This window comes from Triticum urartu, chromosome 6, assembly GCF_003073215.2.
Source record: "Triticum urartu cultivar G1812 chromosome 6, Tu2.1, whole genome shotgun sequence".
In the NCBI taxonomy this organism is placed as follows: Eukaryota; Viridiplantae; Streptophyta; class Magnoliopsida; order Poales; family Poaceae; genus Triticum; species Triticum urartu.
Genome location: NC_053027.1, coordinates 11,485,950 through 11,493,952, shown reverse-complemented (window position 1 = coordinate 11,493,952; position 8,003 = coordinate 11,485,950). Strand labels below are relative to the sequence as shown.

The window sequence follows — 8,003 nt, the reverse complement described above, 5'->3', positions numbered from 1 at the left end:
GAGATCTCCTTCTCCCCAACGGGGTGGACTGGGATGAGGAAAGGGTGGATACATTGTTTGCACCAGATGATGCGCGGGATATTAAGAAGATAGCTGTGGGCGGACCGAGCTGCCAGGACAGGTTAGCGTGGAATTTCACTAAGAATGGTACGTTTACAGTGAGGTCAACTTATCACCTGAGAATGTCCATGAACAAGTTGAGATCCGGATGGCCGGAACCCTCGACGTCTACAAGTAAACACAAAGGTTTTATGGCACTTTGGGACACCTCGGCCCCGGGGAAGGCCAAAGTTCATGTATGGAGACTGCTGAGGAATGGTCTGGCTGTGGGCTCTGAACTATACAGAAGAAGAATCAAACCAGGAGTGTTTTGTGTGGCGTGCGGAAGGGAAGAGACTATACTGCATCAATTCTGGACGTGCCCACACTCCTCACTTTTTTGGCAGCTGTTGCGCTCGGAAACGGGAGCTATGGTGGCAAACCCACCAGAGATGATTAGTTCCCAGAGTGAGCTGTCGAACTGGCTACTAGGATGGTTCGCAGGTGCTGCTGAGGACGAGAAGGAGCTGTTCATCCATGCTGTGTACGGGTTATGGCTGGCAAGGAACGAAGCTAGAGACGGTAAAAGAATTGCCGAGCCACATGCAATAATGGCGTCAGTGCTCAGCCATGCAAAGGAATGGCAAGATGTACATGTTGCAGCGCCCAGATCTCCAAAAGTCATCGTTCAGCAGAGCTGGGAACCTCCGGAGGCGGGTTGGGTGAAGATTAATGCGGACGGAGCCACGGCAAGAGATGGAGGAAAAGGAGGAGGGGGGGTTGTGCTTAGGGATCAGAATGGAGCTTATATAGTGGGAGCATGCTATTTCTTCCCCCAGGTGGCCGATTCGGAAGCATCAGAAGTTCTAGCAGCCAAAAAGGCATTGGATTTGGCTAGAGAGTGCAACGTCAGGAAAGTACATCTGGAGTTGGACAGTCAGATGGCTGTGAAAATGATCAATACAACTGACAGAAATCTGAGCGGTGTTGGGCCTTGGATCTGGGATGTGAAAGAAAGGATAAACACGTTTGAAGAAGTGAAGGTTACTTGGGTTCCACGCTCGGCGAATAAGGTGGCACATAAACTAGCACGGGTAGGTGTAGGAGATGAAATAAGTAATGTTTGGCGCATGGTGCCTCCGGACTCTATTTTGGATGTAATTGCGGATGAAATTCCGAACCTTAATAACTAAATAAAGTGGTGTGGTGCCCTTAAAAAAAAGGCAGGCAACTCGCTCCGTCGCGTCAAGAGAATCACAACTCTTCGGTCGTGCGTGCGGCCCCGCCCAATTTCCAAAGCCGGACAATGACCATCTCGGATATCCTCCTTTTGTTTTTCTTTCGTGTTTGCACGTTTCAACTTTCTTTTTGTTCTCTGGATTTTTTTTGCGAGGATAATAGAGTTTTATTCTACGTGAATAGGGTTACAATCGAAGAGGCACAAGTTCCTTCACACATGGTGAACCTCTACCTAGCCATACAGTAGTACTCACTAACAGAAAAACTTGCGTTGCCGACGGCCCCCGTCTAACACCACTTTTCTTTTTTTAGTGATTTCGTTCAGGAGGAATGGACGGGAATGAATCCTCCTACTGAGGCGGAGGCACTTACTCTTCTCCGTCATGGAAACCCTGGACATAAAAGTTTTGTTGCTTGGTTCATGAAGAAAGTAATTTTTCACACTCCCCTATTAAATACCTAATTCAACATTTATTAGTTAACCTAACTAATGCACGCAACAATTTCAATTATACTTGTAGAGAAAAGATCCGAACATATCTATGGATGACGAATTGAGATGGGTTTCCATGGGTTTTGACCCTGCCGTCATGACATGTAAAAAGTATGATGTGAATGGGTATCGCTTCCATACATAGGAGCAACAGAACAGCCGGCCCGATCCCAAAACTATAAATACAGGAGTGTACACCCCCAGTCAAAATTCAGTAGATTACTACGGAAGGGTGCAAAATATATATGAGATTAAATTCCGCAAGGGGCGCGAGACCCTAAGTCTGCCTGTGTTCAAATGCCGTTGGTTCGATCCGTGGGAGGGGGTAAAACATACACCTTCCATTGGTTTGGTCGAAGTTAAACCATCAACCGTCTATGTCGGAGCCGATCTCTTCATTTCGGCTACACAAGCTACACAAGTATATTATCTGCCTTACCCATGCCAAAAAGAGTACCTAAAGGGTTGGGAAGTTGTGTTCAAGGTGTCGCCACATGGTAAGCTACCATACCCGAATGAAGACGATTACTACAACATTAACCCCATGACATACGAGGGAGTGTTCTATCAAGAACAACCTGATGATGATGATGTGGTTAGAAACGATGACGCTAGACCATTGGGTGATGATGATGTGGATCCAAACGACGACGATGCACAGAATGATGATGAGACCATTGTCAATGAAAATGACATACTTATGCTAGAAAAGTTAAACGAAGACGCTGACGACAAGGAAGAGCCTTCACCTCCGTTAGACAACGGAGATGATATGATTGATAGTGATGATGAGACCGACCGAGAAAGAGGTTACAACAGTGATGATTCGTATGGGTTCTAGCAGATGTACGTTTCAAGTCTTTTTTTTTGCATATGCATTTTTATTAATGTTTTATTATTCCTTATTATTATGCCTTTTCCTTCATTTTATTAATTTACTAATTGCTTATTCTTTTTTCAATGCAGGTTCGTGGAACATGGGCAAGGGGAAGGCCGACGGCGTGGGTTTCCTACGCAAGGTCGTCGGCCTGCCTAGTCGGAGTGATCGAGCACGTAATCCTCCCCCCGGCTACTTGACGATGACTCCTCACAGGGAGGTCGAGGGAGAGGTGCCCCTAGAGGAGGAGGGGGCGGGGGGAGAGCCTCTAGAGGGCGAGGTGGGGGGGGGAGAGCCACTACAGGGGGTCGCGGCCAAAAAGAGCGCACCCTCACCGACTTAGGGGTGTTGTCTTTGAGGACCTCCTCTAGTGAGGTACCCTCTGGGGAGGAGGAGGAGGAGGCAGGCGAGGAGGAGGAGGTTGGGGAGGGGGAGGCAGGCGAGGAGGAGGGTGGTGGCGGGGATGATTGTGGTGGCGGGGATGATGGTGGTGGCTGGGAGGGGGTTGGTAACAAGGGGTGGCTACGTGGTAACGCAGAGCTACCAAAGCAGATTCCTGCTACTGAGGAGCAGAAATGGCTCATTGAGCCCACGGGGAAAGAGTAAGTGGCACTTTATAATAATTTCATTATTTTGCTTGTCACATGTTCATTCCGGTTGTTATTTATTTTGATTGTCACATGCTAATTGTTCATTCTTTTTCAGCAACTGGATATATTCTAAAGGGGTCCGTATTCCCAACGGCCTCATCACCGTCTTGCTGAAGTTACACTGGCCGGGGTTGTATTACCCGGATCCAGTGAGGCACCCGGACCATCGGGTTTTGGCCACGAGCTGGGACCACTGGGAAGAGGCCCTCCACGTGCACCATGCACTACACCACAACACCAATGAAATGGCATGTAATCTGCCGGGAAAAACCACTTAAGGGGGCAGATAAACTGCCGGGAGAGCAATTCTCCCGGCAGATAGAACTGCCACGAGAACGGCTGCCGGGAATTAGTTCTCCCGGTAGATAAACTTCTCCTGACAGTTTAACTGCCCCCACACATTTATTTGCCGGCAGTTTATTTTCTCCTGGCAGATTGACCATGGCATATAAACTACAGTTACCGGCAATGTAACGGCCGGCACAAGCTTGTTTACCCGGCAGTTAATATGCCATCACGTTGATTTCACTAGCATAAGCAAATTGATTTGGGCCACAAATCGCTAATTTAATATGCATTCATTTTGTGCAGGCAATCAAAACAAATGACACAATTTCATAATTCACATATGGGCCTCATAGTAAAACTTACCTTCATTCAATAAAATTAACAACCAAATACATAGGTTTCTAGAAACACCCATATATAAGGGTGTTGTGCAACAAAAGGAAAATTACATATGTTTTGGATGTGACACATGGCCAAAATGAGCATATAGTGGCTTCTATGCTAAACTAGCAACACAAATTAGCTTTCCCCACGGCTGTAATGTTCCCAACAACGCGAGGCCCTAATCATTCAAAATGCTTATAGTTTATTGCTTTAACTTCCGCTAGCCTCTCGCTCTTGTGCTTCAGCATTGTCTCCTCTTCCTTTTTCCATTCTATTTCCTGAAAAGAGAAATTTTTGGCACATTAGAATTTACACGTCAGATGTAAGTAGATTGCTGTTTGTTTTCTTTCTCATTGTTTCCTTTTGTTTTTCTTCTGACACATCATCTAAATGTTCCAAATAAAATATGGTCAGGTTCATAGTTTTACATGTTGAAGGGGGCAAACTAATACGAAGTCATGACAGCATGGCAAAACTTGGAACCCAAATTTGGCCATATTCAATTTTATTTTATTTTAAATGCTTCACAAGCATGAATGGTAGATGCGCATGTGTGTACAGAATGTCACCCCCGTTTGTCAAACCATCTTTTTAGACTCAGACTAGAACAAAAATAATAAATGAGTAAATAAGTTCAGGTTGGATATATGACTTACCAAGTGTACTCTCTGCCTCCATTCAAACTTCTCCTCCTAACATGTTGTAGCCTTTGCTCAGCTGATAATTACTTGCCCTGACATAATACATGGAACATATAAGAATCCATGCTTCATGTTATTCTTAAGAAACAGTAACTTATTGAGTAAAAACTAGATTGAAGACCCCAACCTTGTAAAAGCAGCATGTAATAACAATTAAACTCTAGAAGAGTACTCCACTTTCAGTCTGTCTTAGCAGCAAAATGAAAGGAGACATAAATAAGTTCTCTAGCTAGTTATTTTTCTTCCATGTAACAGTATATGTGCATGATGACAGTTGAACTAGATGATCTCACATCGATCGACCAATGGGAATAAACAGCACAACACAAAAATCTTTTTACCCAAAGCTTTCTTGTAAAACTCCTACAGTGTTTTACTGATTTAGTATTCAGTAGTAGCATCCACTTGTTTAGCACCAAAAGATTATTGAACTCCCTATACTGATAAGACTTAATAAAGCATGTGTGCAGTCATTTAGAAGTATCCACCGCGGCACTGCCATAGTGCATAGATCATTTAGAAGTTTTCACTGGCCGAGAGCATATCTACAATCCTTTACGTACAATATAAATTGAAACTGCAAACATTCCCTGGTGCTTCCTATCAAGATGTCTGAAGATGAAAACGATAATATGTTCTGAAGAACTGTTCTTACTCGATTACATGGAGAAATATTTAAGTAGTGACTACCCTGAGTTCAAGCATTACAAAATACTACTCCCTCCGTTCCTAAATATAGGTCTTTCTAGTGATTTCAACAAGTGACTACATACGGAGCAAAATGAGTGAATCTACACTCTAAAATATGTCTATATACATCCGTATGTGGTAGTCCATTTGAAACCACTAAAAAGACTTATATTTAGGAACAGAGGGAGTAGATGTTTCCTTTCGCACAAACAACACATGTCCAAGCATAATGTGTATATAGGTATGAAAGATAGATCACAGTAGCTGACAGCACAGGCAAGCAACATAGATAACCATTGTTTCATATGCACGCTCAAAAGAATCAAGTAAGCAAAAGTAGTTTGATTTTCACATTTCAAGTTTTGATGTGATAACTCAAGAAAATTTAGTCCTGAGCCATGACACTAAGACGTTGAACTTCACAAATTTGCGCAAAATACTACAATGTTGAGATCATGGAATGATTAATTTCCCCATGACCACAAAAGCAGTAACTCATAACCAAATATATATCTAACACAACACACATACATTAGTCATGTTGGTCTGTAGAAGTTTTTTTTTCCAGGAGATACTCCTAATAGTGCAAATAGAAATTAAAACGCTAAATCGACAAATTTACTGTAATAACTGATAAGGATGATCCTTGAAGGATGTAAGTGTGACCACCAGAAGAAAATCAAATCACGTACAAGTTTTCGGAGTTGTGCAATTTAGGGAATCACCTTCTCAAGCACAGGATCAAGCGATAGAACACAAGTGATATCAAGATCTTGTAGAAGCTTCTCAAAATATATAATTTCTTGTGACAATATAGTTACTGCAATGCTTGCGAAGTTGAAAAGTATACAGAAACTATTATCTATTAGATGGCATGAAAGTTTAAGCATAATTTTTGGTACCTATGTGAACTTGTTCTTTATATAATATATGGGTATATCACATTCAGACAACAACTTTCACAGAACATAAATAATAAACTTCATATCAGAGAACTAACACTTTTGCAAGATCAAATCTTTAAACTCTAGAAGCAGTACTCCACTTTCAGTCTATATTTGTAGCAAACAGAGAAGAGACAGAAAGAGATTCTCTATCTGAAGTATATGTGCATGATGACGAGTGAACTAAATGATCTCACATCAATCGATCAACGGAGATAAACAAGGGTACTTGTTCATTCCAACTACATGTTCATTAGTCAAAGTTCGTTTTCTTTTAACATCAAGAATTAGCACAAAGAGCACTTAATCATAGTAAATGGAAGAATAGCCATTGGCACCAAGAATTAGAGTTGTGAAGAGCATCTTCATTGGTACATTCAAGCACAAGTTTGAGAGAGAAAAATGTTACCTCAGTATTGAAATCCTATGAAACAATTAGCTAGATGGTAAATCATGGCAGAAAAGTAGGTACTTTTGTAGAGAAATTTTTAATATCAAATCCACACTCATGTCTATAAATTTATCTCTTTCAGATGGAGGCACCAAAAACTTTATAGAGCGCTACATTTCCCTACTACTATAGTAAACAATTTTTTGAATTTGGATTAGCAGTCCGCGCAGACTCGAGAGCAAATACAAGTCATTGATTTGTTCCATAAAATGAATATCCACCGTTCATCAGTACCTTGCCCAAGAGATCTAATGGTTGACATTTCTTAGATTCGCTATGTACGGGCAGGCGCCAAAACGACTCCAGGACCTTTCTGGAATCCTGATAGCTCCAAATGGGCCCACTGGTGAAACTATGCTATTCAAGATCTTTTGTAGCTATGATCGGAAACAACGATGACTAGAGTAACCTTCCTTCTACTCCGTAAAAACTACTCCCTCCGTTCCTAAATATAAGTCTTTATAGACATTCCACTATGAACTATATACGGATGTATATAGATGCATTTTAGAGTGTAGATTCACTCATTTTGCTCTGTATATGATTCATAATGAAATCTCTATAAAGACTTATTTCGAAACAGAGGGAGTAGCTTGTATAGAGCACTAATCGTTTGTATCTACCAAGTTTTGAAGCAGCAACTTGCTAATCCTTTGGACGGGATTTAATACTCAATGGCATACATACTACTCCCATCTGAAAATGAATGTTGCTCAAATAAACGGATGAGTGAGTGAAGAACACGTGCATAGCTCGTGCCTTCGACTAGTATACGCAGTCTTCAGTTGCGCAATGTCTGAACCTGAATAAATAAAGACCGATCCATGTACTAAAAAGGATGGATACAAGCAAATGAAATAGGCACATATACTTGCGTATTAAGATAACAAAATGAAATATACACTAACCTGGCTGAAACCCTTTACAAATCACGAGCACTAGGAATTCCTCAAACAAACCAACCACCGCTAGAACCAGTCTCCAATCCTTTCACTAATAGCACCTGCATCAATTTGGTAGGAAAAGGAAAAAACAACAAGGAACACGCTCAGTAGTAACTCGGTGGAAGGGGAAATCTCCCTTCATACGGACAACTGGACAACGCGCACCATGAGTTCTCATCGAGCAGAGAAGAAAAGATTAACAACCTTGGTAAGGAAGATCTCACCTGCATCGGGTTTCCACCGAGACGGATCTGAGGAAAGTATTGTACCACCATAGTCGAGATGGGACACCACGCTCGCCGT

General features: G+C 42.1%; 1 long non-coding RNA gene across 1 annotated transcript; it reads right to left on the bottom strand.

Moving 5' to 3' along the window:
* Positions 1-4,125: 4,125 nt before the first annotated feature.
* On the bottom strand, positions 4,126-7,759 carry LOC125515700. Its single transcript, XR_007287098.1, has 3 exons — positions 7,665-7,759; positions 4,627-4,703; positions 4,126-4,248 (listed from the first exon to the last, which is right to left on the bottom strand). It is a non-coding gene; the product is annotated as an uncharacterized LOC125515700 (long non-coding RNA).
* Positions 7,760-8,003: the final 244 nt, after the last annotated feature.